Consider the following 15,632-nt stretch of genomic DNA (forward strand, 5'->3'; position numbering starts at 1 on the left):
TGCTAACGATTTCAACCTAAATCTGAAAGTGAACCATATCATTGGTATTCTTGACTAATATTTGCATCATGGAAGCGATCCTCCGGAAGCTGGCATTTATCAATCTCTCTTCGGACGCAATCTATGTACCTCCGGCAAGCTGGTATTGTGTAACTCCAGGAAGAATTATATCGCTCAATGTTTTCGAGCCGCCACAAAAAGTACAGATCTTCAGGCGGAGTTGTGTCGAATTACGCCCAAGTAATATGCAGCTTAGTCATAGTCATTTTGCAGATTTATGATGAATCAATCCAAGGTATCGCCGAATGTCCACATGCAAGAACATAAACGCCTGCAGTTGATTAAAGTCCACGCAAATGCGCATCCTGTCTCGGGCGCTGCACTTTACACGCATGAGCGCGCAAGTTACCTCCCGGAGTAGATACGCGTGAAGTATATCTGCAATATTGCAGGCGCCGCAAACCATGGACGTCAAATTCACTATGTGGGGTTCTCCAGCGAAAACATGCACACTTTAACGACATCCTTTCTTTTTTTACTTTGTTTATTTTTTTTTTGCCAAGTGGTCAGACACGCTGACCATCAAGTGGCGTCAAATTTTCACGGAACTGACGAGTAAATCTGCAGAAACAGATTCTACTCGGCCTTAATCCCTGAATTAATTTTTTTTTTTTTGGCCCAGTGGTGTCAAATTTTCACGGAACTGACGAGTAAATCTGCAGAAACAGATTCTACTTGGCCTTAATCCCTGAATTATTTTTTTTTTTTTGGCCCAGTGGTGTCAAATTTTCACGGAACTGACGAGTAAATCTGCAGAAACAGATTCTACTTGGCCTTAATCCCTGAATTAATTTTTTTTTTTTTTTTTGCCCAGTGGTGTCAAATTTTCACGGAACTGACGAGTAAATCTGCAGAAACAGATTCTACTCGGCCTTAATCCCTGAATTAATTTTTTTTTTTTTTTTTTGCCCAGTAGTCAGTGTGTCTGACCGTCAAGTGGCATCAGACTTTCACGGAACTGACGAGTAAATCTGCAGAAACAGATTCTACTCGGCCTTAATCCCTGAAAATTTCAAAAGCTTGAAGAATGGATGTGCCGAAATCCCCATGATGTCTACGGACATAATTCCAAATATATACAATCACATAAGTATGTCTTCTGCTGGAGAATTTAGAACGCTAAGTTCCTCCCCACCCGTGATTTGATATGCCAGTGATATAATTGTGAGGCGTCTCATCCAAAGTCAACTGATACGAAGATGAAGGCCCGCATACCACGAGGAAAAAACATTCGGTCAATCTGTTGCGTAGCGAAGCAAAATTCTCAGGCAGTCGACGCGAAATCTCAATAAACTTTTCTCTGCTCCAATGCGTCAATACTCTACGCAATCAAATCAATATAATGAAAAAATGTTCATTGCCTGTATGCAAGCTCCTTATTGCACAGTTAACTCGGTTGCCGTTTGAGAATTTGAATTTCTCACATCATTCAGATATTTTACCAGCATTCGCCTGCCTTCATGCCTTGCTTTATCGTGCAAGAGAGTCCAGCGCCATCGGCCCAATACATCCACGTGTACATCCGTCTCTCTCAGGGCCACCAACCCGTTGATCGCACTCTATTCTGTTTCTACAATCGACATATCTTGAAATCCGTTCCGAAAGCTCGAGTGAAGAACGTTTGCTTTGTCAGAAGTCTCATGTCTGTTCGTACTCAAATTCTTGCGAAGCAATGAGTAATAATTGCTGAACGATGATACCGTCAAACCGGAAAAATTCACTGCGATACAGATATTGTGATACGGAGCCGAGACTGTGGCTTTTCTTGGTCAAGACAATGAAAAAATCATCGAACAAGTTTATTTCAGAATTTGTCAGAAATGTTCATTACCAACTAGGAAGGAGAATAAGAAGACCAACGATACGAAGGAATGTACATTTTGATCAAAATTCGGACAGGAAACATTGCTACGACTCATAAATCGAAGCTTCCAACGGTGAGACTTTGGGATGTAATGGCAGAGTATTTTATCCCAATATAAGGTTTTAGGGCTTAATGAAATAAACAAATTTGTAAAAAGCTTGCGCACCGTATATTAGCACGGCAGTCATTTTCTAAAGCCGCGGCGGCAATTGCTTATTTATCAAATGGCTTTCCGAGCCAACTTACGATACGCAAGCTTTATTTTGTAAAATTGTACTGTAGTTAAAGAAAAAAAAATAAAATAAAAAAAATAAAAAAAAAAAATAAAAAAATAAAAAAAAAATAAAAAAAAATAGAAAGAAAGAAAGAAAAAAACAGAAGAAAGAAAGAAAAAACAGAAAGAAAGAAAAAACAGAAAGAAAGAAAAAACAGAAAGAAAGAAAAATCAGAAAGAAAGAAAAAACAGAAAGAAAGAAAAATCAGAAAGAAAGAAAAAAACAGAAGAAAGAAAAAACAGAAAAAAACAGAAAAAAAACAGGAAAAAAGAAAAACAAAAACAGGACACATCGTGTTCATTTATGTTAAGCCGGAATCCTACTCTGAATTTGGGAGCTGAGCATTGGGGTCGTCAGTCATTGCTCAACAGCTGCATTGTCGTAAAGAGTGTTTTTTTTTTCCAAAATTGCATGAACTTGATTCGAATAGTGCAGACAAACTGATAACCGATCCTCATCGGTTGCTGAATTTTTAATTTTTGGCGTTACGCGCAAAATTCAGGACACCACTCAACAACAGACCGACACCCACATTAAGCTTCCCTGTATTCAGCGTGTGATTTCAGCATTTGTAAAATTAAGTGCCTAGCTTACAGTCCATGGATCAGTTCTATCAATGATTATTATTCAAAGATTTTTCATCATTTTATGTCACTGATGAAATTGATCGTTGTTCCTCCTTGCCCCACAAGCAATACTGCAGAATTTTCAACAACCGCACTTGCGTGAAAAGAAAAAGAAAGAATGAGTTCTATCTTTCATTAATTTTCAGTCATATTTACCCATCCATCTGTTTATCGCTTTTAATTTTTACCTTATTTACACCTGCAAAGGAAGATTAAGCATTTTTCTCTGTTCTAAACAATTTTTTAAAGAATCTTTGTCACTTTAGAAGTCAGTTGGATCACATTGTGCTAAAGAAATTCACTATTTCCGTTTCAAACAACTTGCGTGCCATTAGTTTCCGTATTCAGATACGCGTTTTTATGGATGAGAAAGAAATAATAACTCTGCTATATTGGCTATTGAAGTTGAACTTTGCGTTCTCAACGAAGTTTGAATCTTTACGAACATCATTGAATTCAGCAGTTTTGTTGAATCGCACTTACAGTGTCATATTCTATTCTAGGAGGATAAAGAGACCTCAGTGTACAAAACTTCAACACTCAAAAATTGTTTTCCCTCCCATGTTGTTTCCCCTGTAGGTACAATAAAATTAGTTAACAACGGTACATCGTGTGTATTAAAGACACTATATCAAGTCGTCCAATAAGTTTCTTTAGCTTATCTCTGGTGTGATCGGAAATGGATTTGAATTAAGTGACGTATCGTAACTATTGTCGGCAGAAAAAAAAAATGGTACCTAACTTTTCAGTTAAAGATTTCATCAACTATTTGTCCCTCTCGTGAATTAAAAGTAATCAAGTTCATAGTCTCCTTTTGACGATTTTACTTTGAAGACAAAGCAGTTTTCACATTAAAAATTTACTCAACACATTATTTGTGTTCTGAAATAAGATTTGCGAAAGCATGACAATTACTAATGAAACGGTCAAGCAGAGATATCAACAATCAATTCATACAGAGTTCTAAATGCTTCAAAAATTCATTAATCAGGTTTAGCAGTATCCTTTCTTGGGGGGGGGGGGATGTTGGCGACAATTTCAGATTTTCTAAATAATATCGCCAAACCTTCTGGTATTAAGTAAATTTTCAGTATTTTAGGACTATTCATTTTATTAATTTAAAATTTTTCATCGTGTTTCGCAATGAATCATTACACTGAGAAAGTAGTCAAATTTTTCCGTATGCCCTACTTGCCAAAATTCGAAGTCTACGTTGGCAACTGTTCTCTCGGTGAAAGAATTTTGCCTGAATGAAGTCGAATAATTTCTTTTCTTTTCTTTTCTTTCTCTCGTCAAACGATTTCAAGTCCTTGCGTAATAAATTACGTGTAAAAGTTGAAGTTAAATCCACACTCTGTGTTGTATTGCACTTGCAGATTTTTAAATAATTAAGCAGTTTTTACATTAAAATCAAATCGAATGCTCAAAAGCTGTAAAGGTTTTCCAAGGGAATTAGTCGAAGATTTTTAAATAATTGTGCAGGTTTTACATTAAAATCAAATCGAATGCTCAAATCCTGTAAGAGTTTCCCAAGGGAATTTATCGACACTTACTGGATGTGATGTTTTTCTTTAATGCGTGAGTTTCCCTTAACAGTCGTGAGGTCACCGAGTGACATACACAGCCTTAAGATTAAATAAAAATGAACGCTCCGATAAGACTCTGTTTATACCAGGATAGAACAATTAAATCAACGAACGAATGTAAAAACTTACTCTGACCAAACTCTCTCATTTTACCCGTGTACTAACTTCATGCGTTAGTACCATTTCCTTCTCGGTAGACCTTTCTCCCCTATCTTTCGTTTTCCCTTTTATTTTCCAATCGTATCATAGACTTTCCTAGATTTTAATTGGTGGGTGCCAATGAAAAAGGGCGGAGGTGAAGTTCAAGGTTGTTTTCCTTGAATTTATAAAGTTAAAATATACCATAAATCAATATCAACTAGTCAATGTAAGTCATTGTCTCAAATTGAATTGTATTAACCTTTTTCGTGGCAAAATTTCTAAATTCATCAGCTGACATTAAAATTGTCAGATGAACAAGGTGATTCTAAGTGATCTGGGGACGAGATCAGCAGCGCAACTTTGTGGCAAATCTCGTCCAAAGATCACTTAGAACCACCTTTGGGTACGGCACTTAAGGCGCGCAAGTCTTACACTGGTAAAAAAAAACCTCTTGGTTCAAGAGTGCAGTTTCTTGTCGCAGGATTTAACAGTCTTGAACTCTTGTTTCAAGCGGATTTTGCATTGATTCAATTCAAAATCCGCTTGAAACAAGAGTCCAGACTTTTAAATCCGGCGACAATAAATTGCACTCTTGAACCAAGAGGTTTTTTTTTACCAGTGTCTGCGCAATTTGGCGACCTTTCGATCATCAAAGGAATCTTTTGATAGATGGTTACACCATCTTTGGTCGCCAACTTACGGAGACACTGGTAAAAAAAACCTCTTGGTTCAAGAGTGCAGTTTCTAGTCGCCGGATTTAAGAGTCTTGAACTCTTGTTTCAAGCGGATTTTGCATTGATTCAATTCAAAATCCGCTTGAAACAAGAGTCCAGACTCTTAAATCCGGCGACAAAAAATTGCACTCTTGAACCAAGAAGTTTTTTTTACCAGTGTCTGCGTAAGTTGGCGACCAAAGATTGTGTAACCATCTTTTAAAAGATTCCTTTGATGATCGGAAGGTCACCAAATTGCGCGTCTCAAGTGCCGTACCTTTACGGGGGCCCCGGAAGTTCCGCTGCAACAGCTACTTGCATCTCTGTGCCGTGGGGGTGCAACTACGACCAGTCACCGTCTGTTCCGGTTAAAGTGCGGGCCATGCGGTCTGTTCGCCGGTTGGGAGGACGGACGTCCTTCGACCACTCTGTCAGACGGCATTCTAGCAGTGGCGTACCACTGAAATAAAAAGTTCGGTAAATATGGAACCACGATTTTGTTCGGTACACACGACCGAATTATTTGGTCTGCTCAGCCGAACTGTTCGGTCCACTGAACCGAACTGTAACATTTTATTACAGTTCGGTCGCACAAACCGAGCAATTCCGTTGCACAGACCGAATAATTCGGTTGTGTGTATCGAACAAAATCGTGGTTCCATATTTACCGAACTTTTTTTTTCAGTGGGCGTGAATTGCGATGTATCGATTGCTCTGCCATTAAAACCTATGGTAAAGAATCGATTATCAGGGTGTTCGCTCTGCGAACACCCTGTTTATCGATCCTTTTCCATAGGTTTAAATGGCATAACAATCGATATATCGCAAAGCACGCCACGCCACTGCATTCTACCGATCTAGCTAGGATGGAGTGCTCGAGGGAACGTCATGCGGGTCGTCTTCCCAACCCCGGTCGGACCGCGTGGCACGCGCTAGAAGGAGACGTCTGCGGACCCGCCCGACCGCCAACAACCCTGCCGTGGACGGCGGTCCTGCACCTGCAGCAACCCTCGGTCGGTGACCTTGGGTTAGCTTTCAATGCTTGTAAAAGCCGTGCCATCATTTTTACTCGAGGGTGCTTAATGCGCCCCGGAGAAAAAAATTTCGTGCGTGGGACCCGAAGTTGAGGTCATATGGATCTCTGAAGTTTTCGGATCGCACATTCTAAAACTTGAAGTCCAGCTTCCGAAGTTCGGGTCGCACATCTGAAGCACCTCGGTATATACCGGAGTGCTTCAGATATTTGACCCAAACTTCAGCGGCTGGACCGCAAGTTTTAGGGCGAGAGATCCGAAAAATTCAGAGATCCATACGACTTCTACTTCTGGTCCCACGTACGAAGTTTTTTTCTCCGTGATGGTTATCCGCCACGGGAAAAACTAGTTCGGGTTCGCGACGCAAGAGGATAGGTATAGACGTTACGTTAGCACTCCTGCGTCTCGAGCGCAAGAGAGGTAACGTAATGCTATCTTACCCCCACCTTGTGTTTCGGATCCGAATTTTTTCCCCCGTGGCTGACTGACTTGACGGGGGATGGTTAGCATAGGGTAGGTTAGGGTGGGCAACGTAGGGGGCTTGGGGGTTTGGTGGGTGTTGGGCGTAGGGTGGGATTAGGGGAGGGGAGGTTAGGAGGGATAAGGGGTGGGCACGGGTGGGCTCAGTTTTTTTCTTTTACAGGATTTAGTCTTAGTTAACTCTGGGTAGGGAATAATCTGGGCAAATAAGTTAGACATAAAACAAATTCGGACATTTTCGGGCGAACCGAGAATTGCAATTACGGATCCCAATAGCTCATCAGGATTCTGTTCCCATTGTGTACACACTGAGTCTTTCCCTATAGCGGCCGGACCTTTGTCATCGTGGCCTACTGGTAGACCTAAAATGCCAACCAATTATTTCATCCTTTGTAATTTTTTCCTTTATTTTAAAAGATTAGGATTCAGCTTGCAATTCTGATGAAACATGTAAATAGTTGTAGGTACGTTTAATGGTAAGTTATTGTATCACAAAATTTGCGAATTCCTTCAGCGCGTTTTGTAATATGATAACTTGCTATTATACTTGCCTACAATTATTTACATGTTTCATCAGAATCGCAAGCTGAATCCTAATCTTTTAAAATAAAGGAAAAAATTACAAAAGATAAAATAATTGGTTGGCATTTTATGTCTACCAGTAGGCCACGATGACAAAGGTCCGGCAGCTACAGGGAAAGGCTCTTTGTAGACACAATGGGAACAATATTCCGGTGAGCTTTTGGGATCCGAAGTCGCAATGCTCGGCTCGCCCGCAAATGTCCGAATTGAAACTTGTTTGCCCACAGGAGGGCGGGCTGTAATTGAGCCTTTGCATATGTAGGGGATTTGCGATTTAAGTACATTATTTTACATACAATTTTGCGAGAAATACGATGATGCCACTGGTTTTCTCCAAAACAAACTCCAAAACTCAGTAAAAGCTCTTAGAGTTCAGGCCGTAAAGAGGGGGATAACAACCCACGCTACGCTGAGAGTCCACCTCTATACCTAATCAACCTCTTCATCGAAGATAGGGAGCAAATACATTAGCAGGGTTGCCACTTTGTGTGAGGACTCCGAAGCCGAGAACACAGCAACCCTGTTAATGTATTTGGTCTTATCCTTGCATGGAGAGTTTCACTAGGTATAGAGGTAGACTCTCAAAGTAGCGTGGGATATCCCCTTCTTTACGGCCTCAACTTTAAGAGCTTTTACTGAGTTTCAGAGTTTGTTTTACAGGAAACCAGTAGCACCATCGTGCTTCTCGCGAAATTTTACATAGGAATCAGTTCTTCAATTGCAAATTTTTGACACACGCAAGAGCCCCATTATTTCGGGCCGGGCTTGAGGTCATGGGAAATAGAATGGGATTGGGTGGGTGGGTGGGTTTAGTTTAGGTTAGGCTTAGGTTTACGTTAGGCTTAGGTTTATACGTTAAGCTTCGGGTTAGTGTGAGTTAGGGTGAGGGTGCGTGCGTGAGGGTGAGGGTGAGTGTGCGAGGGTGTCAGTGCGAGTGAGTGAGGGTGCTTGTGATCTTGTGAAGATGAGTTCGTGTGCGTGTGATTGTTTGAATGACGACATGCGATATATCGCATCGATTGGTTCCATATTTTCAGGCACTAGTCATTTTGATTGAATTTTGCAATCGCAATCCTTTTGTCATAAGACTGAAGAATTCGCCTATCAAATTTGAGAAACAAATTCAACGTAATAAAGGTAAGGTCAGTGTGAGGAGAGATATCGCATTCGAGAGCAGTTTTGATATCAGTATCGAATGCGACATTTCTTCGCCAAAAGACCCTGTTTACATTACGTTGAATTAGTTTCTCAGATTTGGTGAGTGAGTTCTCTAGTCTCGGGACAACAGGAATGCGATTGCATAATTCGATCAAAATGACTAGTAGCTGATAATAATATGGAACCAATCGATGCGATATATCGCATGTCGTTCCGACACGAAATATTCATGGTGACATGGTGTTGGTTAGGTTATGGTATCGTTTCTTTCTTCCTCTTGTTTCTTTTATTTTCTATTTACTTCAAATTCGTCCTTGTCCTAAGTAGAAGCATGCATTCTTCATTTAACTTATTCCTCTTTATCTTGTCGTGACCATTTGGGTTCTATTTGTTCCTTAGTTTTCCCTCCTCACCTGCAATCATTTTTTTTTTTTTTTTTATCATTTCAAGCACCTCTTTTACTGCAGAAATCTTGAGTGAATAGTCGTGGTTCCGCCGCCAAATTGTCGAATGGACAAAATATTGGGAGGGAACGTCGGAAAATTATGTAGATTTTCGTTTATAACCTCAGGGCGTTTCCAATTTTGGCACAGGTTGATTCCTCATTTTTACTTCTCACGGAGGATAATTTTCCTGGAATTGTTCCTTTTTACTTCAGAAGAGGAGCCTACTAATAGATAAGATATTCCATCAGGTCTGACAACTGCATCAAATTTTGTTCTTCGAAAACAATTTTGAAGATTGCTTCTGCCAATAACGTAAGCGTATCGTCATCAAAGTAGTTCTTGAGTTTAGTTGAGAGCATGGAGCTAATCTGTTTTTTTGCGAAACAAGTTCAGTCAATCACACTAAAAAAATGAGACAGAAATTTTTGAAGACCTGGTAGCTACTTCAACGTTTAGATGAGTCAGAAAATGAGTTCAGATGTAAGCCTGTACATGCTGTTTATGATAAGCGTGCCGATTCATGAGTCCAGTCGAAAGTAAACATATGAGTGAAGACGGAAGTAAACATAATGCGTTTTTTCGTATGTTATCATTTATTAATTTTTCGTTTTATTCAAGAGACACGAGAGGAGAATGTAAACGCATTCGACAGAAACTGCAGCAACTAGTGACAAAATTGTGTAATATTCATAATTAAAACACTTCAAAATTCAGATTAATTTAGTCAAGTCGAATGTAGTTCCTAAAGTTCATTTTGCAAATGAGCAAAATGGGAAAATAATTTACAAGGCTTCTGAAGTAAAAACTGGACCGTTCAGTAACGGGCCTTTACTCTATTTACATTCTGAACCCGATTATGAGCATGCAGTTTCATGAGTTGAGACGACTGCACTTGGTAATGAGACGAAATCAATTATTAGTTGATCCATTAACTAAGCCAATAGTGAGGACCTTTCGTTTTTTTTTTTTTTTGACGAGAGGAATCGGAGACGAACATACGCACAGTGAGTAAATTTCTCGCTACTCCTTATCGAAAGATACTAGCATTCAGGTCTATGAGTTGAGTCTGAAATACTTCTTTAAATTTTATTTTGCTTGTAAGAACAATTTGAGAAGGTCAGATGTTCCCTAAAAAATGGGGGTTTTAACGTTCAATGACCAAAGAATACGCTATACACTATCTAAACCCGATTTTATCAGTATGCAGATGAATGAGTTGAGCGGATAGCACTTACAATTAGTAGATTTTTGATTTGAGTCAAGAGAGCTTAGTTTTATGAGTGGAACGGAGAGTATCTTTAGTTTTTTTGTGATGAGACCAAGTGGAGGAATTTATTTTAATCCGCAAGAGGAGCTATGCCGTGAGTTTCAAGAATTTCCGTCCAATACATTTCCTCCATGCCGTGCATATAGTGATTGAATTGCTTGCGACTTTTAATAGAAACACACTAGCATTCAAATCTATAAATTGAGTGGCAAATATTTTCAGATTTACTTCAATGATGGTGATAGAAACCAGAGAATAGTCCAAGTTTTTCAAATGAAAGTAGTTCCGTTCCGTGATAAAATGTCACGCTATTCATGGTCTTTACCCGATATTATTAGTACGTAAATAAATAAGTTGAGCCGACAGCACTTACAATTCTAGTACATTTTTGAGTTGAGACAAGAGTACTGCGGAGATCTATGAGTTAAGCCTAGAGTACCTTTTGCTTTTTTTGTGATGAGAGAAATTGGAGACGAATAATTTGTCACGCGTTTCAAAATCTAGACCCGCTTTTATCCGAATGTAGATGAATTAGTCAGAACGACAGCACTTACACCTTGAGTTGAGACAAGATAACTTCGGAGATCTATGAGTTGAGCCGAGAGCACCTTTTGTTTTTATTGTTTTTTTGTGATGAGAGAAATTGGAGAAAAAAAATTGTTTAAGCGTTTCAAAATCTAGACCCAGTTTTATCCGAATGTAGATGAATTAGTTGAAGTGACAGCACTTACACCTTGAGCTGAGACAAGATAACTTCGGAGATCTATGAGTTGAGTTGAGAGTACCTTTTGTTTGTTTTGTTTGTTTTTTGTGATGAGAGACATTGGAGAAGAATAATAATCCGAAGTTAAAAACTGTGCTCAACATGCAGTCATTGAATTGTTCCGCTACTTCTAATGGAAATACCCTAGCATTTAGATCTATAAATAATAGAGTCGAAAACATTTTTGAAATATTATTTTACTGGCGAGAGAAATTGGAGAAATGTCTCATTATTCAAATAAAAATCGGACCAGTGACTAAATTATACGTATTCCAAAATATTTTATCCTATTGTAGATGAATTAGTTAAGACGACAGCGCTTAAATTTGATAATGGAAACATTCATTTAAATTTTTTGACGTCAAGCGTCTAGAAATATATGTATGTAGCATTAAGTTGACAAAGACTGTTGAACCACGTGACGAATAATAGTCTCGCGAAACATTTTTCGGGAAGTAATCAATATTACTATCGCTGCATTTGTGTCCACTGACATAAGGAAGGATTTGAAAGAATTCTCTATGGAGTATCATGCGTGTATTTTTTGAGTAAATTGGTCGTTTATACAAAATCATAGATCATTTTCTCTTTTATTTAATTTTATTATTTTGCTTTGTATAACTACATAAATTGTACACACCGAACATGGGCAGAATTTAAATCAGAACAGTTAATTCGTACATTTTGTGCACCTCACAGTGAACCTGTGCACACCATTTCCACACTATATCTTTAATATCTCAAATCTTCTCATGGCCAAGTTTTTTAGTTCAGGCTTAGTGACAGTGTTATGAGTGCTTTCAGCGTGGCGTCGGGCAATTGGATAACCCTCTCCTGGTACGTACTTAAAATTATATTTTCAATTTTTTATCTTTTTGATTCGATCAAAATTCACTTTCTTCAATCGAATTTCAAAGTCTAAAGCTGAAATTTAATTTGAATTCAGCAAGTTAGCGTTGCGTAAGTATCAAGGAATCTGTTTAGATAAATATATTTTAATTTCGCCTTTTGAGTACTTACCTAATGCCGAGATTTATTCCGAAATTCATATTACTTTTAGAATAAAGCTCAATATTATGGTAAGCACTACCAAGGCAAAATTAAACATACTTCAACAAATACCGGAGAGTGCATGCAACATACAAATTAAAAGTTATCAAGAAATTATCTTGAATTGATTTTATTTTCCGTGATATCGAGAGTGAGTAGTTGCCGCAATAATGCGGTGATTAACGCAAAATTTCTCTTTTCCCTCTGAACAAATATTGGAAAAGTTGTGCATTTCCCACTATACCGAGATGAAAAGCGCTTAATTGTCTAGGCTTTAACGAATCCGCTGGGAATATTGCGTACTTTTCGGGATATTGAGATGGAATGTGCGTAACTCCTCACTTTTTAACAGGCGAAAATGAATTGAGTAACTATTCGGACGTCGGAGTGTACATAGTATCACGCGCTATTGTATAGGAGAATCTCATGCTTTTTCGTATCTCATATTACTGACATTCTAACATTAGGCGCGCGTATCTAAAAATCGTGTATCTTTCGCAATATTGAGGTGAAAACAGTGTTTAAAACACACGCCTGCCAAACAGCAATTTGCCGGCAAGAAATCGCCTTTGGCCGCTAAAAACTGTAACCGCTAAGAAAATCGTCGTTAAGCTCCGTTTTTTGGGATTTTTCGGCGCATTTTGCAAGGTGTTATCTGTCGTGTTATCAATTCTTCCCCTCCGTCTTCGTCAAGTATCGTGATACATCGGGTCTTGTCCTAACATTACTATTCAATAGAGTATTCCTGACTCGATGCATTTCGAAAGGACAATTTCTCATTTTGGCCCCTAAGAAAACAAGTTGCAGGCCAGATGGCTGCTAAGACTTCATGCCGAGTTTCAAGCACTACTGGGTGAAAATTGTTCGATCCTATATGTTTTTCATCAACCGCTGGGGATTCGCGTGTATGCCGCGAAAATTAGGAGAATTAGCGTAATTTTTGATGTTTTTACAAAACTGCTGGGAAATCGGGCGGTTGCCGCAAAATAATTGCTAAGATTAATGTGCAATTTCTCATTTTCCTAGGAAAATCTTCGGAAAAATCGCCAAATAGTCAGTAAAAAAAAACAACAACATATTTAGGTCAGCTTTCTTTTTGCTTAAAACTTCCAGATTCTCCGAAAAACCATAGGTGCAACACAGGAAAACTTACCGTTTGATCCGAAGCCACTATCGAAATTAATGGACGAGAAACGAAAATATAGCTATTTCACTGATTGAAATAGAAGGAGACTCTCTCAGGACTCACTCTCGATTTAAAGAAGATCGAACGGATCTAAAGGGTAAAGATTTCTAGGCTACGGTTTATAACTCGTCATTTCGCTGCAACTCCACCTTCATATTGTCATAGATCTGATCTTTTTCTAATGTTCCCTATTTTACCTCCGAATGTTATTTTCTCTGTTTCAGGAGTGCATGTCGCCAGCTGCTTATCGGTATGTAGCCATTATATTTATTCTTGCATTCCAAAATGATGAGTAAATCCATAACAGCTTATTGTTCATTTAAAAGAAAAATTGTGGTCCTATCGTTTTTAATGTGGAAACTACGCTTGCAACTATTCGAACTCTGGAGTTGGTATGTGGTATCACGCGAAAATGAAGGCAGATCTTGGCTTTTGCCTGTCTTAGATTACTGACGCTTATGAATGCCGTGATACTCAGATTAAAAACACGTACTCTTTTGTGTTTTTATTAAACCGCTGGGCAAAATTGCGTATTTGCCGCGATATTAAGATGAGAATAGCTTTTATGATTTTACAAAACCGCTGGAACAAGCGTGTATTTTGCGCGATATTCAGATGAAAAACGCGTAACTCTTCACTCTCAGTGGCGTGGCGTGCTTTTCGATCTATCGATATATCCCCATTTGAAGCTGTGGTAAACAATCGATTATTAAGGTGTTCGCTGCGAACACCCTGTCTATCGATACTTTTCCGTGGGTTTAAATGGTTGATCAGTCGATATATCGCAAAGCACGCCACGGGCCACGCCACCGTTCACTTCTGTATAAAATACCGTTGGTTAAATCGCGTATTTGCCGCTATCCAGAGGAGAGACGCGTAATTTTTCACGTAATCCAAAATTGCCGGGAAAATCTCTTATTTTTCGCGATACTGAGATGTAAAACTCGTAACCTCTCACCGTTTTAAAAAATCGCGCACTTTTTTACCGTTTCGGATAACTTGCGTTGAAATTTTTTATTGACAACACTGGTCATAACAGAGACTAAGCGTCAATATTCAAAATCCGGAGGAGGATTGCTCTATCGCGCGGAAATGAAGGAACAGCATAGTTTTTCTTTTGTCTCAAATTAATGACGTTCGTGAATGCCGCGATATTCAGGTGAAAAGCGCTTAACTTCTCACTTTTTTTCAAAAACCGCTGAACAGACGCGTATTTGCCACAAACCATGGTGATACACATTTGGCATACCATGGTGATGACGTATTTTGCGTTTTTACTTAATCGCTGTGCAATTTACACGATGTGACGTATTTTGCGTTTTTACTAAATCGCTGTGCGATTTCCATCTGTGTGGAAATATGCTTAGGAAAATAACTAAAAAATTCTATCCAGTGACTGGTCATCCGAGACACGTTGCTAGAGATAACGACATGATTTTCCATGTCTTTCATGATGTTTCGACTGCTTGCATCGGCTACATTATTTATTGCCCGTATCTAACATTCTTGGACCGACGTTTCAAAAATTTTCATACGCGCAAAAATATGTTTGAAAAAAAACACGAAGAGCCATGCAGAAAATTGCCCGATTTTGGGCCCCTCTGAGGTGTTTTTCATCCTTTGGATGACCCCATACTGCCTATAAATGTACTGAAATTTAAATTTGAATATACGAACCGTTTTCGCGATATTGAGGGGAGGGGACAGAGGCCCCGATTACACTCATATCAAGCCCTCCGAGGGCTTCCTCAGGTTTTAGGATTTTCTCCTTTTCTTCGCGTTAGTCATCCTGTCTCTTCTGGGTACATTTTTACGTTCGGTCGAAATTTCGTCTGGTAGTGAACCAGGGAAGCTAGTTCAGTATTCGTAAATACTAAAATATTATCTAAACACTTTAGGTTCTTTACATGTTTCAGTCCTGGTAAAAATCGTAACAGTTAAATCAGTCCAGTATCTGGCAAGAGTTGCCAGACGATACTAATATGGATGGCTACGTTCCACCATCCCTTACTTTGTTCGCTCGTAGGAAATGAGCAATGCCGGCGCCGGGCGATAAATGATTCTGTTGGGTTAGGTTAGGTCACGCAACTAAACTAACACGGTGATAGTTGATAGTGCGTGAAGTATCATCAAGCAATGAAGGCGCGAGGAAATGAGCAATGCCTGGCGATAAATGGTTGTGTTGAGTTAGGTTAGGTTAGGTTAGGTCACGCAACTAAACTAACTCCGTGGTAGTGCGTGATGTATCATGAAGCAATGAAGGCGCGAGGAAATGAGCTTTGCCTGGCGATAAATGGTTGTGTTGGGAGGTCACGCAACTAAACTAACTCCGTGGTAGTGCGTGATGTATCATGAAGCAATGAAGGCGCGAGGAAATGAGCAATGCCTGGCGATAAATGGT

General features: G+C 39.2%; 1 protein-coding gene across 2 annotated transcripts in view; it reads left to right on the forward strand.

The window, feature by feature from the left end:
* Positions 1–15,632, forward strand: part of LOC109036857 (uncharacterized) — a 343,232-nt gene that overhangs the window by 13,430 nt on the left and 314,170 nt on the right. Inside the window, exons 2-3 of one of the 2 annotated variants that reach the window (XM_072304525.1) lie at positions 11,757–11,832; positions 13,456–13,481. The gene's annotated coding sequence lies outside the window, so the exon portion shown is untranslated. The remainder of the gene's footprint in view (positions 1–11,756; positions 11,833–13,455; positions 13,482–15,632) is intronic. The other variant, XM_072304526.1, reaches the window with a different exon arrangement.

Source organism: Bemisia tabaci, chromosome 9, assembly GCF_918797505.1.
Source record: "Bemisia tabaci chromosome 9, PGI_BMITA_v3".
Taxonomy (NCBI): Eukaryota; Metazoa; Arthropoda; class Insecta; order Hemiptera; family Aleyrodidae; genus Bemisia; species Bemisia tabaci.